This window comes from Athene cunicularia, assembly GCF_003259725.1.
Source record: "Athene cunicularia isolate RWA chromosome 3 unlocalized genomic scaffold, athCun1 chr3_part1, whole genome shotgun sequence".
Classification (NCBI taxonomy): Eukaryota; Metazoa; Chordata; class Aves; order Strigiformes; family Strigidae; genus Athene; species Athene cunicularia.
Genome location: NW_020799097.1, coordinates 68,305,705 through 68,319,850, shown reverse-complemented (window position 1 = coordinate 68,319,850; position 14,146 = coordinate 68,305,705). Strand labels below are relative to the sequence as shown.

The 14,146-nt window shown below is 41.1% G+C and overlaps 1 protein-coding gene across 1 annotated transcript in view; it reads left to right on the top strand.

Moving 5' to 3' along the window:
• The first annotated feature begins 4,221 nt into the window (after positions 1 to 4,221).
• Positions 4,222 to 14,146, top strand: part of TIAM2 (T cell lymphoma invasion and metastasis 2) — a 117,272-nt gene continuing 107,347 nt past the window's right edge. Inside the window, exon 1 of the mRNA XM_026845623.1 lies at positions 4,222 to 4,311. The gene's annotated coding sequence lies outside the window, so the exon portion shown is untranslated. The remainder of the gene's footprint in view (positions 4,312 to 14,146) is intronic.

Sequence of the window (14,146 nt, the reverse complement as noted above, 5' to 3'; positions counted from 1 at the left end):
CCCCCCCCCCCCGCTGTTACTCTGCTAAAGAAATATGCTTAAATTAAGCAGACTGTGCCAAGTGAAAGCATTCAGTTATTGGTGCTTTTTGCTCTGTCTTTGAATAAACAGAGCCTTCCTGAAGGCAGGGCAGTTCCTCAGGAATTCCTTTATGGTGAATTAGGCAGGGCAGTAATGAATAACTGGGGGCAAAGGACAGTCTGAGCAGCGAACCAAATTGATTACCTAAGTCCTCAGCTAACTTCTTTAGGGCAATTTCGGATGGGCCCGGGATCCTCTAAGGCATAGGTGGAGCCCAATCTCACCCTAGGGGCCTGCTCTTGTTTTCTGCCATGTTATCTGCTGTGCCTACATGCAGCTATAGAGGGCTGGAGCTGTGTAATGAATTAAGAGTTTGCAAGAAAGACCAGGAGCTGGCATCTTTGCACAGTCATGCTCATAGAACCCTGGTGCACATGAGGTGGTGGCAATAAGATGTTAGCGTGGCACACCAGGTAACCCTATGTCACCGCCTGTCTGCCTCTGCCCCCTGGTGAACATGCCCCTGTGGGGCAGCTAGCTCTGCTGCTGGTTTGCCATGGTAGCCTTCCCTCTTGGCACGTCTGAGATGGCTCCAGCAGGCACAGGTTTTGCCCCATGGCCATTCCCCATCCAGGTGCTGGAGGGGTCCAGGAGCTGCAGGGTCCAGCCTGCCCATGTCCACGCTCAGTCCTGTGCCCCAATGCAGAATGTGCTTCTACCAGAGGAACACAGCAACATGATTTCACCATCCTGCCATGCTTTGAGGAGAGGTTAAAGCATCTGTCATGAAACCTAGAAAGACCCTTTACCAATATTTTCTGTCTCCAGCAAATGTGTCATGTGCCATATCTTGTCATAGGAGAGAGCAAAGAATCATGGCATGGACTGTTGATAAGTACATTAGGTTTGGTAGCAGCCTAAAGTGCTCCCTACCAGCTTGAGAGACTTGCCATTCCCAGCAGTCCTTTCTTTTCTTTTTTTTTCTTTAACTAATTCTGGCTACTGGGGCTACCACTGTAACAGCAGAGCATCAAGCCAGTCTGTAGAAGTGTGGCGCATGATGCTCCTGTTGTATCCTGTACAAAACTAACATGCTGTCTGATCACTGTCTTGAAAAGCTAAGGTGAATCAAATGTTGTTTATTACTCACATTTTTTCTTCCACTGTCCTTCTGTCTCTTTTGAATGGTCCTCTCAAGATTCATGTAAAATATGACCCATTGTTAGCCATCCAGTTAGGTTTGAAAAGACCCTGAACTTAATACTGAGTACTGCACCCTGTTGAACACGTTGGGGATGTGATTGAAGGTAGAGTGAGAAAATGGAATGTGGGACTTGGAATGAGAGGAGGAGGTAGTAATGATTTCAGCCCTTTGTGTTTGCACTGCCAGCTCACTGTGCTGATAAGAAGCTACTTCAGCACCGTCTGGCATTTTCAGTTAGGCTGATGATGAAATATGCTGCTTCTCATGAAAACTATACAGGGTTGATGTGAAATAATCTTTGAAATGGATTTAGGAGCATCCCCACTGTCACTTTCCAAAGAGCATGGCCTTGGATGGGTAAGTCTTGGTTCCTGAGCTACTACAGCAGAGCAGCACTAAAAGTGGCAGCGATCAGGCTGAGGAGCTTTCCAGGCAGTGCTGTAGCAGTGCCAAGGTGCACTTGGTCCTCACCTTTTCTCTGAAAGAAGAAAAATCAAAGAGTGCCAAACTTCAAGGGTAGCTTGATCCTTCACATCCTTTAATCATATCTTTACCTCAGTTACCTCTATAGCACAGAAATTCAGTGCCTATGGGGGGAATCATTTTGATCTCTGATTTTTTTTTTTGTTTTGTTTTAATTGTAAATGATGTGTTCCAGTGGGAAATACGAGGAGCAGCAGATGGAAGATACACAGGACAGCAGTTGAAGTTTCTTGGTTCCTAAGCTTACTGGAGGTAGAGTGGCATGCACCATTTAGATTTACTCTTCATTTCCAGCTTCTTCCAAGCAATTGCTACTTCCAGTGGCAAGTCTCAAGATACCAGCAAATTCTTGAAAGAGTAATTTTTTTTCCTGGAGGAAAGAGGAAGGGGAAGCATTATGAGAAGCTATATTTCATTATCTTGGATATACAGAAGGGAAGTGAGTTCTGACACTGGCCTCTCCCAGTTTCTGGGATTAAGTTCTCATGCTCAGTAAAAATATTTTCTGGGTCAATATGCTTCCCTACAGTAAAAACTAGCTGCATCTTCATCAGAATTAAAGAAGGAACTACCCTGCTGTAGATGTCACATACTTATCTTGGGACTTGTGTTTCTTGTTCATTCATATTGAGCAGGAATGGTAGATGATGTTTGGAGAGATAGGAAAAGGGGAAAGGCTGGGTGAGAAATTAAGTTCATAGACTGTCCAGATTCTTTTTTTTTTTTTCTTGTCATGACCTTATGCCGAAAGTCAGTCTGATGTGGATTCACAGGTTGCCTGGTACAGAGGTCACACATGGAAGAGTTTGTCACATGCTAAATATTGTGTTCAGTTTCTTTGCTTCTTAGTGCTATTTGTTGGAGAAGCTTATAGAAGGAGCATGGGAAGTTTGGCTGGGCTCTGGCCAAGGAATTGCAGCTGGTCTCCTAATTACAGAAAGAGAAAATGATATACAGGCCTGTGGGGATCTGTCAGACATAGATTTATTAGGCAGGATGGAGAGGGACTTAAAGCTATTGCCTCCTCTGTCACCCCCTCCCCATACAGTGCACGTGTGCTGAGTTTCATGATACTTTTGCAGCCATGTGAAAATCATCATCTGGAGCACCCTTATCATCTCCCTTCTCCCTGGTTCCTGTCCAGTTTGCAGCTCCTCCAAGTTCCAGTTAATGGCTGCATAATGCAGGAAATAACATGTAAAATAATTTTATCCATATAGAAATAGGGGGTTCTGCAGCTTAGGACTGCTAAATGATAATCCGACCACCTTTGATGTCTCCTATGCCTCCTCAGACATCAGTAAGGAAAAACAATTGCCACAGATGAAAACAAGAGAAGAACCCAAGTGTGCTAGCTGCTGGAGCAACAGCTAGTTGGGATAGTTAAAAAGAATGAAAAAAAAGTTTGTCAAAAGTGGAAGCAGTTGATTTATACTGTTTTCTGCAAAGCTTGGGTCCCCAAGTTCTTAGGAGATTGCCTGGGGAGGATGAGGAAGAGGGACCAGCTCAGACCTCATATTGGGAGTCTCTGAGCTCTTCTCTTAAAGGACTTGCATATAACTTCCCTCATGATTTTTGAATATGGGAAAAAAAAACAATGGGGCGACCTTACAAGGAAACTGGGCAAATACCTGCTTGTCATTTGTTTGTGCAGTTCCAGGCTTTAGCTAATGTCCCTTGGACTTCTTGCTGTCTTTTCCACCCAACGCAGCCCAATCCTCTTGCGAGAACTGCTAGCAGAGGTGTGCAGTGAGGGCACAAGTTTTGTACCATTTATCTAATACTGTCATGACTGTGGGGACACAGTTTGTCCCAAGCTAATCTGAAGAAAATTCATAGCTGGAAGTAAAATCCTGGCTCTGTGGTAAGCGACCTCATGCTAATTTCGGTTTAGCTGGTATTTTACCTTTAGGAATGTTAAAGTAAATTCATTAAAAAAAAAAAAAAAGTGTTTTTTAAAGAGAGTAAGCATCAGTTAAGCCTTAAGAACTAGTTTAGTATACAGGACCTTGGTAGGATAAAGATGTGTTAGAAGTTAAACTTGTGCTTAAAATGCTTTTCTGACGTTTTTTCACAAATGGAAACCTGAGTGATCCAGTTGTTGTACTCTGGCTGCAGTATTCTGGAGTGTATGCGCCACCCTAACATATGTTTTTCAAAGCTGGGGGAACTATTGCATGTTATGTCATTCTTCATTTCATGACACTGTTGATGCAAACCAGGACAGGAAGCTGGGTGGGATCACAATACATCACTTACATTTCTTTTCTCTTTTTTTGCTCTCTTCTTGCTCTCTGGAAGGAAAAAAGCATTAAAGCAAAAAAGAACGGACGTTGAAAACTAAGTGGATAAATGCTTCCCTTTTGAGAGAAACTGTGCATGTTTTTTCTAGTCTTCCATACAATGTAATTCTTAAAAACAAAAAATAAAAGTCAAAAATTAAAAGTAGTGTTAAAAATTGTTTTGTAACTACTGTTTCCTTTTTGACCTTGCTGCTTGACTGTGATTACAGGAGAAGCTGATCAAGAGATCTCAAGAGTTGCAGCTTCCTGGGATTGTCTGTCGGAGGAATGAAGAGCAAAAGAATAACTTTCCGTCATGAAGTATGTGCCAATATATTTTAAAGTGTCCTTAAAAGACTTTTCTTTGGACATAAGCTAGTGGCTTCAAGGACCCAAGAGGCCAGACCAGCAAACAGATAACAGTCCTTAAGCTATTTTTTTAAAATGAAAGTCAGCAGTTCATCTCTGTAACATTTCCTGTGTAAAATACTGGCATGCCTTTTGGTGCTGGTTTGCTATTGGGGTTGTTTACATTAGGAAGCAGAGTGACCTAAAGAATTAAGCATTTCTTTGAGGAAGCATTGTTCCTTTACGGTGAATATATAAAGTCCCCCCTTCAGCAAGCAGCTGGAATCCAGCAGCAGGAGGCATTAGGATTGATCTTCTGCTTTTCCTTAACGTTCCAGTCCTCTTTTCAACTGGCGCTTTACTGAGACAGCACTGTCTTGATTTATCTCAGAGCCAGGACAAAAGCGTTTCCCTTGATGACCTTGAATTTCTTCAGCCTCTTCCATCTGCTGGTTTGATGTTTTGGGCTAGATGTGCTCGTCTTCCCAGGAAATGCAGAGCCTGGCTGCTGAGTGGCCTTGCTTACAATCTCTATTTTCAGTCCTTGCAGCTCACATGCTTTGCTCCAAAAGCTGTACATGGATGAAGGGCAACTATTACGTCCAGCAATTTTGGTTGATTTTTACTTGGAATAATAATATTTTTATTTCCTTAGACTCCAGTGGGATCACTGTCATGTAAATGCTGGTGTACATGCTTCACCGTAAGTGGAAGTGGTGCCTAGGGTATCAAGATGGAGCCCTTTAATGTTCTTTTCTCTGCTGCTGAGGCACCTCATCTGTAGTTGAGTGGTTAGCTGCACACTGAAAGTATTTGTTTTCATCTAGAAAGTGACTCATGCCCAGTTAAATTGCAAGTAGCAGCACCACAAATCCATCACTTCCCTGGCTGTATGAATGGGTATAAAGAGACTGTACCCTGCCCTTGGGAGTTGTGCATGACCTTTCTTCCTCTTTTGAAAATTGAGTTTATTCTGTTCTGGAAAAATAACAACAATAAGTGTTAGTCGTCTTGTCAGGTGGATAGAAGATGCCTCAAAGTTAAGTGCTATTGCATCTAACTGCCATCTGAGGGGAACAGTCTTGGAAAAGGAGGGGTTTGTGTTGCCTGCTCATGCAGTGCCTGTGTGAAGAGGCCTCTGAACGAGTGCAGCTATTGTATGAACATGAAGCAGTAAATGGCATTTTGTCTGATTCTTATTATGCAATCACGTTACCTTCATGTGTGGCCTGGGGAGGGAAGTGGGAAGGGAGGTCAAAGCGAACCAACCCGCTTGCCTCCCTGGTGGTAAACCAGAGTTTTAAATGTGAACTAATTTGGGGTAGGAAAAAAACAGACCAGCATCTAATGTCTCTGATGGCAGGCTTTTGCCATGTTCAAATCCCATACGCCTGTGGAAACAGGGCTTCATCAGCATGGGAGGGTTTGGAGTGAATTGTGCTGCTGTGCTGAGGATCACCTATGTGTAGTAGTAGTGAGTGTCTTAAATTGATTTTGTACTGGGTACTAGTTGTCTTCCTAGAGCTGTATCAGTTCTCCTTGATTATTTGCCATGAAAAATTTTGTTCTGGAACTGTGAATTTGTCATCATACTTAGTTTTTTGCATATTGCTAAGTCACATTATACTGAATCATTCTTATTTAAACATTTGTATGATTGTACCTAATTTTAGCCAGTTCTTAATTTGGCACTTCAATGTGTACAATTATGCATGACATTTTCATGGCTGGTTAATCTGTTAATTTTGTCAAGTTGTATTTTTTTGAAATTTAAATTATATTTAAAATAGATAAACAATGTATTTAACTTAGTTTGTTGACCAGAACATCTTAAATATGGTGGCTACAAGCAGAGAATGGAAAAAGTTTATCAAAATAAGCAGTTACTTAACTGAACTAACAAAAGATACTTTAAAAGACCCATGGAAAAGCAACTCTGCTGCCCTCCTTCCCAGTCCCTTCCACACCAGCCAGGTGGTCTGCTGCTGATGGAGAGAGAAGCTATAAATACCCCTAATGTTCCTGTACCCCTGTCCATAGGCACTGGAGATGTCCTGGCCTCCAGCTGCTTATCAAAAGAGCAAATGATTATATGTATGGAGACAACTAAGTGATACCTGGAATGCATGTGATTTTGGCCGAAGAGGGATATATTGTGGAAGAAAAGGAGCAAGTATGACAGCGATGAGTATTTAGGATAGAGTTGAGGAAAAAGATTAAAATTTGTCAGATGGAAGATATTTTTTTGAAGTAAGTTAAAAGGAGTCACACTAAGATACATAATCTGAACACCAGTGGTGGGGTGTTTTTTTTTTGTTTGTTTGTTTTTTTTGTTTTTTTTTACCTAATCTTGGCAAAATCAATTGTCTTAAGTGCTCTAGACTACCCCACACAATCTACAGATGTTAGGTGAATACTTTATGAACACTGAGCAGTCTGTGAACTTAGTCCAGGTCTTGACAACAGTTTTATGGACTGATTAATGACCTGTGTTACTAGAGGTGCAGGTTTCCTCTTCTGTCTGCCGGTGATGTAACTAAAACTTCCACAGATGTGGCTTTTGAAAAAAAAAAACCCCACACAATTGCCAAACAATCCAGGGATGCATTATCTTAAGGTATAGCTTCAGAAGAGAAAGGAAAACAGAGAACTTTCTTTCCAAAAGCTGAAGAAGGAAGAATATATATGTTATTTATTTTATAGAGTAATGACTTGCGGCTCTTAAGAACTACTTATCTTGAATGCTTAAAGCAGGGAAAAGCAGAGTAGATGCCACCCATCGAACCAGCAGAGGAAGGAGAGCTGTGCTAGCTATTTTAACTCTCGGTTAGGCAAATAGGATTAGCTATGGTGGATTAAAATGATCAGATCTGAATTTTACTTTAATGTAAATAGGAGCCCAGACCATATGTCTTTGGGGAACCCCATCTGGTTTCAGGCATTTTTAGTGGGAAAATGAGACAGTTTTGATACTTTTGTCATCTGCTGTGGGTTTTTTTGGGGCAAGGGGGGAGTTTCCATAATTTCAATTTGTTCAGTTCATGAAGTTCCCAATGGATTAATACTCTGTAAGTGAAATGTTTTGGTTTTGTTTTCCCATTTGTCAGCTTTACACTGTGTTTTCTAAAGGGACAGAGACAGCTTGAAAACTGAATACTCTAGCGAAAAAGAGACCTTAAAGTCCATCATTTCACATAGCCTTCATTGTGTTCAGAAAAATCTGGCGTGACCATTTTTTTAGACAGAAATAGATCCCCCCCCCTTCCCTAACTGACAAGTCCCACAAATCTTCTACATGCTCTTGAAATGCAGGTTTCTTAGTACCCCTATGTTCCAGCGCGCTTACAGGTTCAGCCTTCAAGCTAATAGTACAGAGGAAGCAGAAAACAGATGAAACTGTATGAAATAGATTAATTCAACATAGTGAAACAGCCTGGCTGTCCTTTTCTCCAGCATTTCTTTCTTTGCTTCAGAATAATTATAGTGATTTGATTGGAATTATTCCTGACTTAAAGGTGCTGGTCAGGCATCATTATGGTTGTCTTCATCTGTCACGCAGGTGGACCTGTAGGGTGTTACCAACCAAATTGCTTTAAAATACCACAAAAGTGTCTTTTTAAAAAAAATTTATTTTAAAGAAAAAAATTAATATCCATTTAAAAGAAAAATCTTAAATGTGGGTTCATGGTTTAGTCAGCCAGACATGAATCCACGAGATTTTGCGCTTAGTTTTGCTGAGAAGGGGTTTATCGTTTTGCTATCTTAGCCCTTAGTTCTGCTATCAACCTGGAGCCTGTGGGATGAAGTTGGTTTCATCTGCCACCTCATTTGGATCCTAAATCGCTACATCATCTCATAGAGTGCAAAATAACAATAGAAAGCAGAAAAAATAATACTGAGCAAGACATGTGTTATAAGGGAAAGTGAAAGGAACTGGTGTTTCTAGTCCCCAGGGAGGAGAAAGGAAAAAGCAGTACAATGGTTGAGTGGTAAGAGCTGAGCACAGGAAGGAGGTTGCTGTTTATGGGCTTCCTAGGAGTACCTACATAAAGCTTGGTGTAGTATGAGAAATGCAATAATACAGAAAGAAAGGAGAAATTGATAGTTCTAAACATAAATTTGTGTATGGCAGAAGAGCCACACAACGCTTTTCTCCAGGGAAATTGTGTTTCGTGGTTGGTAAATGGTACTTTTGGGGTCACCAGAAATTCTGTTTCCCAGATTAACAACACGGTATGGTTTTCTTAGTCCATGTTGTACATTTGCCAGAAATGCCATCCTCTGTGCTCTGAACTTGGGTATTTATTTAACCCATCTTCCAGTATTTTGAAAAGACTACTCTCCCTGCTGACCATACTTGAGACAGGCTTGATTGTAACTGTTTCTTATTTTCTCAACCAATAAGAAGAAATGACAGAAGGCAAGACCAGATCTGCTCTTTCCACTCTGTTCTTGAACATAAAATGATTTAAACAGGGAACATCTCTCAAGAACGTTCTGTCTTGTGTATTAATTTATGCTTGGTACAAAGCCGGACTAAAGTGCTACATACTGTGATGGGTCAAATTTGATGTCCAGCCTGCACTTGCAGAATAAGAGACAGTCTTCTGTAGAGAGTACTCTGAAGGGAGCTGGATGTTCTTCAGAGGAATGAAGTTTGACTTGTAATCATGTCTTTAGGAAATGCATATGAATCCATTTGTGTTTATTTGTAACTTCTTGTGTTTAAGAGTCAAGGAAAAAAAGACATTTTGCCTGTTATTGCTAGATAATGTGCTACATGCAGATAGAGCAACTACTTTCTTTCACCATCTGTAATGACCAGGTATCTACCACAGAAACTTGTAGAAAGCAGACATGCAAAAGGGCACCAAATACCTGTGAGCCAGTGACCTATGTTTACTAGCTTTGGTTTATAATGATGCTGGGCTTCTGTCCATGCCAAGGCAGAGGAGCTTTGGCCTCACGTGGAGCTTGGCAGCACAGCTGTTGGCCAGAAAGCTCTAGTCAGACTCCTGCCAAGGGGCTGGCCGACATCTGCATTTTCCCATTAGACTGTGGCTAGCAATTGGTGATAGGCATTTGGCTTCTCAACTCCTTCTGTCAGAAAGTGTGAAGATGAGTTTCTGTTTCTGTTCTTGTCTAAACATCCCAGAAACTCTGGCAGCCATAGGTGTGGAGCTCTGACAAATTTCTGGTCCTCTTCCTTCTCTTGAATGTTTCTGTCAATACTTCTGAATCCTGCCTCTGCTGCAGTAACAATTTTCTTAAGCAACAGTAGCAAAAAAAAACCCCAAAACCCAACACCCGAAAAACACCAAACAAGCAGTCCTCCTGTTTTTCTTTCCCTAAACTGATGAGGCTACACCTGGAGTACTGTGCCCGCTTTTGAGCTCCCCAGTACAAAAGAGAGATAGATGTACCAGAGAGAGTCCAATGAAGGGCCACAAGGATGATGGACTGGAGCACCTCTCCTATGAGGAAGGGCTGAGAGCTGGGGTTGTTCAACCTGGAGAAGACTCAAGGGGATCTGATCAGTATGTGTAGATACTTGAAGGGAAGGTGCCAAAAGGACGGAGCCAGGCTCTTTTCAGTGGTGCCCAGTGACAGAACCAGAGGCAGTGGGCCCAAACTGAAATACAGGAGGTTCCCTCTGAACATCAGGAAACTGTAAAGGCATGACTCTTGGTTAGCTGACCATTCTCGTTTACTAGTAACAGAATTGCTCATAGTTTAAATCATTTATGTCTGTATACCTTGACAAAGTAACAAGGAACAAACTCAAAAATGTTTGCCATCGCTGCAAGGGTCACTGTTGAGTTTTCACTCTGGTTCATGTTGAAGTGTTAGCTTGGTTTCTGTAACAGCTACAAACTATATAACTAGAATTAATCTGCTTTATTAAAAACAATGTACTCTTCCTGCACTATTGGTGTACTTTATTGGTGTACTTTCACCCAGTTCTTTAGAAGCTGGTGGTCCTAACAGGTGTCCCCATTAGAGAGGACTTGCTGCCTGTCAGGGATCTTGAGCACTTACAGTTTATCTTAACCTTGCAAATAGAGTCCTCCGCACTGAGAATGAGGTGCTCTGCATGTGTTCCTGTGTGTTTATGTGTTCATTTATCAGTTTCATAGTTACTAACCTTAGTAGTTTGTGTTGAAAAATGGTAAGTCACCAGAACATATTGCAGATTATTACATGGTCTTTGTTTTTTCCAAAATTTCACATTTCAAGAAAAGCATTTTATTAAATACATGATTTTTGAAAAGTTTCAAGTACATCTAATTACTAAAAGTTGCTGTTTGTCCAAATTGAAAGATTACACTGGAACCACTTTTAAAAAAATAGAGCTGAAATTCAAACTAGACTCTGCATTTTATTTGTTCCAGAAACAAGTAAATCCTTGAGATCCAGACATTAGGTCCAGACATGAATCTTGCATTGGAAGGTTGACCAATTTATATGTCAGTGGGGGATATTTAACAAAGTTTGATTGGACCTGGAAGGTAGTGGATGCCTAATATTTTTGATGAATAGGGAGGAGTTAAGAATTTCCTGGGGATGGCCCTGAGGTCATCTTGCATTTCACAAATACAGCCTGCAAGAAGAGGTTGCAGACTGTCTCATACATTGCAAAACTAATGCCAGCATTGATAAACTCAGTATGTAGTGAGTGTGTTGGGTGAGCAGAGTGTTTCTTTTCTGTATTTAGCACAGTTCAGCGAAATGATAATTTGCTTTATGTAAAGGTACCCTTTTCTTGATTTTGGTTTTTTTTTTTGTTACTTTATCTCAAATTTGTGGAAAAATAAGGATGTAATAATGTCAATTTCAGCTGAGACAAGGGATATGTTTTACTATGTTGGCTCAGTGTACCTCACCAGCCCAGCATAAAGTCAAGAATACAATACCTAAAGTTAAGCATGTTTTTAAGAATCATACTGAAATGAAAAGCAGATCGGTGTGACTTCATCCTCTGGGTACTTTCACTGCTTTCAGCCTGATCCAAAGCCCACAGAAGTCAGTGGGAGCCTTTCTTTTATCTGTGGTTGGCTTGGATTGGGCTCTATCTTAGTAATGCCATTATGTCAGCAATAATATTTCAGGAAGCTGAAAGGCAGCTTGATAAGGTGGGAGTGAGCAGGCAGGACTCAGAAATTGCTGCTTCAGAGTAGACTGTTCACACAGGCTTGAGCATAGTTTAGAAAGCATAGAGCACTTGGGAAAAACAGATCTGCTTCTGCAAATTGCTTAGGGATACCGAAGTCAAAGAGCATCCAAACATTGCTTTGTGAATTGCCTTTACTGCAAATAGAGTTAAAGTTTCATTATATATGGAGAAATGCTATAGAATTCTCCTCTGGGCCTCACGGAAAAAGTGAACCAACAAGAACGTTAATTGTAACCCCCTTCTCAGATGCCAGGAAGGAGGAAAGAGACATTGAGGCTGCCATACCCTAACAAGATATCCTGTTGAGGTCAAGAACATTTTTCTTCCCTGATCTGAGTTTTCTACCTCAGGCAAGGAGAAAGGAACTCAAATTAGTTAAGACAAAATAGGAAACAAAAATGCCAATGCTCCGCTTGTTAATTCACTTGAAACTGGGATACATGTAGGGAAAGGCTTGTGTCTTTTCTGCAGTATTCATGGTTGCAGGGAAGAGCCCTGTGCCTGTGAGATGGATGGCAGGAGGGTGACCATGCCTGGCTGGCTCTGCTCTGGGAGGAGTACAGCATGCTGGATGCTGGAGGGGGTGCAAGTGGGGCTGGGCTGGGACCAGGGGGTGCAGAATTTCATAGTGACCCAGACGTTATGAACATCTGCACATTGGGGTATTAAGGATTACATCCTTAAGTGGCTTAACTTTGAAGGCAGTGAGTATGGGCAAAGAGGATCTCAGAAACCCCTGGTCCCTGATTCCCTTTTGTCTCTAAACTGGGAATTAAGCCCAACTCTTCTGCCTTCCACACGGCTCAGACTGGAAGTGGGAAAGGATGCCCTGTACACAGCGAGGGGAAGGGGAAATCCCTGGCCACATGACTTTGTGCAGATGGTTTTAGGCTTCTCACATAATACTACACCTTTGTTTCTTGGGAGGGATCCCACCTCTCCTTTGCCTGAATGTAAGCATGTTCAGGAGGCTCAGTGGGGGAATCTTGTTGATTTAATTATTCCTTACATGTTGTTTGCCTGTGTATGGGACAATTGAGCCCGTAATAATCAATCTTGCATGCTCTCAAACAGGAAAATGTTATGTATGATCTAAGCTGCATGCTGAAATGTCGTTATTGGAAATGAATTTTATGGCTGAATGGGCCAGCATCGTGTTGTTTCTTTGCTTTTTTGGGCTTTTAGTTATTTATTCACAATGTCATGCTGGCAAAATATTTTACGTCCTTTCATTTAGCTTTCTGATTTAATATTCTGCTTCTGGAAATGTTTATACACAGATGACAAAATATAGATTTTTCTATGTAAACTGGTGGCTTGCTTTTTGTTAATTTTAATTGAAAGGCTTATCTCTGTGGTATCTTTTTAAGGAATGGGGAAGGAATTTCTCGAACTCCTATTATATGCATTAAGGTAATTTATTTTTGCTATTTCTTATCCACACTGCGGTTGCTTAGGAACAGAAGTAATAAAATTAATTTTGAAGTCTTCTCCTTCCATTTGTCCTTCCATCGAACTGGCAATTCCCTATAGTTGTTTTGTTCCATATGGTAATCTACTAAATATTTGCATGTCTTCCCTTATAGCCTTTGAATGTGTTTGTAAATCTCTTCTCACACATGTCTGTGTTTTGGTAATTTGAGGTATTGGAGGCATTTGTAATTGCGACACTAATATTCTTTACAAAGTTTACGTGAGGAACTCTGTTCAGGTGTTACAACTTTGAAGGGATTCCAAATTTTAGAGGTCTCTGGATGCTGTGAAGAAAACAAGACAGTCCTGTTGATTGTAGTAAGACTGTTGCGCTTTTTCCCCTGTTCAGAAAGGCTAGGATTACATGAGATAATAACTGCTGCAGTGTGTTTGATTCCTGTTTAGGTAAGTGACTGGGAAATAATCCATCATAAATAAAACTGCTGTTATTCTGCTTCCTTACTGGTAGTGTTCCCCTTCATTTCTATAGATATTAGAAGTGGGAATATCTTTGAATGATATGACTCTTTGAGTGTCATTTGTCTGTAACCTCTCATGCTGCTACATTAGTTTGTTTATACCTGCCATGTATCATATGGCAGATGAGATATATCAGAATATATCAGGCTATTTTGCCTCCCCCTCCCCATAACTTCCCATATGTTGAGATGCATACTGTTGCTCACTTAGCATTCAGGCTTGAAACAGCATGTTTTAAGATTTCTCTAATATAATCTACTTGTTTACTTTGTTTGGTAGGTGCAGTGCTTATCAGCAACATATGTCCTCTTTGTTTGAAGTGAGGTTTTTAAAAAATGTTGAGACATACACTGCGGTGTATGTATCCTTGCAGAAGCCCGCCCTCCGTCTTTCATTGTACGGTGGGGATACTAGAAACCTGCTTAACTCATGTGATTAAAATGGGACACATTGTGATGTTCTCCTCAATTAGCATGATCGGCTCCTGGGGAGCAAGGGAACCCTGGCTGCGGTGGTTTGCATTTTCTTCTCTAATGAGTAGAAAGAGCCTTTTGAGAATTGTTGAATAATTCAGACCATTAGGAACCTGTCAACTTAAACAAAGCCCCCTCTGACCAGAAAAATGGTTTTGAGCAGTTGGTCACCCTGGCAGATGTTGAACTTGTTCTCATTGTTCGTTCT